We start from the raw sequence: 1,649 nt of genomic DNA on the forward strand, positions 1-1,649 counted from the left end.
TTCATTTTTGTCCACTTGTTTTTCATTTAAACTTTGTTCAATGTCGTTGACTACTGAAAGTATGAAATGTTCAAAAAACACATGACAGAAGGAACTGTGCAGAGCCCAGGTTTTGGTGTTGCCTGAACTAGTTTAAATCTAGACTAGAACAGTTGAGACAAAAAAAGAGCAATTAGTCATGGTTTACACCGACATAATGGATTAATTTTTTAGTTTGTTCAGGTCTTAATTTTTGTCCACTTGTTTTTCATTTGAACTTTGTTCAATGTATGTGACTACTGAAAGCATCAACTTAATGTTCAACAGACTGTTGCCATGTTACAGTTAAAATCACATTAAAATGTTAAAAAAGAAAGAGTCTGTAACACTAATTTGCCAAAACATTAGCAATTTCTGCACAACACACCTGAAACTTCATCTTCAAATCTGTAATATGGTCAAGAGCATGGGAAACTGCTGAGTAAGGCTTATTTGAGGCTGCACTACAGTTACAGCTGGGATCTCTTCATTTTCAAATACAAAGATGAAATAAAAAATATTGAATCATTTAACTTTGAATCATTGAACTTGAAAGGCAATATTTGAAAAAAATGTTGGAGTCACTGTTTCTGTTATTTTTAAAGGTAAATAAAGTATACTGGAGTGTGATACAAAATGTGGAATGTAAACATGCAAATGTAAACATGCAAAAAGTTTTTATGGATTGATAAAATTGTGTGTGGCATTTTTTCAGCAGTTTTCTCCATTCAAATAAATAGTTTCTTCACTCTCTATTCCATTCTAAATGTTAAAGCAATAGTTGACCCAAATTTTTGTTTAGTTGACATTTATGAGTTCCTTTCTTCTGTTGAACATAAAAAAAGATATTTTGAAGAAGCTGGTAACTGGTAGCCATTAACTTCCACAGTATTTTTTCCCTACGATGGAAGTCAATGGCTACCAGTTACCAACATTCTTCTAAATCACTTTTTTAATGTTCAACAGAAGAAAAATTCTTCGAAGGTGAGTTATTGGTCAGTAAGCTTTCATTTTATGTAAACTATCCCTTTAATAACATTATGTAGGCCTACAACTTGTTGTACAGTCATTATTTTATCAATAGTTGATATATAAGTTTTAATTAGTCTTATAAATCTACCCACACTGCATTCATTTTCCATTTAGTTAAGCTAAGTGAATACACAGCATGTACACTGGAGATATATTGTTGTAGGCCTAATTGTTACTTTTAATGCTTCAGTCTGAGGGGCATATGTACATTTTTATGTCATTTTTCAGTCAGGATCTATATCATTAATGGTGACCATAAAGCCAAAAATGAAGCATAATAAGATTCAAGATTCAAGATTCAAGATTTTCTATTTGTCACATACATGGTTATATAGAGAATATATGACCAGCAGTGAAATGTAAGTCAGGTCCGCTCCATGGACAGTGCAATTATTAAAGAATACAAACACAATAAAATTATATATAAATATAGGTATGGAAAAAGTACGATAAAAAAATAAGAATAAAAATAAAATGCACAGGACAGTATACTGTAGACTTAATAAATATTTAGATGAGCAGGAATGTACAAGAGAAAACGTGCAAACAGGTTGTACAGGGTAGTTACATAGCAGCAATAGAGGTAAAAAAGTAAATAA

At 31.2% G+C, this 1,649-nt stretch overlaps 1 long non-coding RNA gene across 1 annotated transcript in view; it reads right to left on the reverse strand.

Moving 5' to 3' along the window:
• Positions 1-957, reverse strand: part of LOC107714250 (uncharacterized) — an 11,309-nt gene extending 10,352 nt beyond the window's left edge. Inside the window, exon 1 of the long non-coding RNA XR_001636971.1 lies at positions 948-957. This is a non-coding gene — a long non-coding RNA (uncharacterized LOC107714250). The remainder of the gene's footprint in view (positions 1-947) is intronic.
• Positions 958-1,649: the final 692 nt, after the last annotated feature.

The sequence above is a fragment of the Sinocyclocheilus rhinocerous genome, unplaced genomic scaffold, assembly GCF_001515625.1.
Source record: "Sinocyclocheilus rhinocerous isolate Xijiao unplaced genomic scaffold, SAMN03320098_v1.1 scaffold209, whole genome shotgun sequence".
NCBI classification, from domain to species: Eukaryota; Metazoa; Chordata; class Actinopteri; order Cypriniformes; family Cyprinidae; genus Sinocyclocheilus; species Sinocyclocheilus rhinocerous.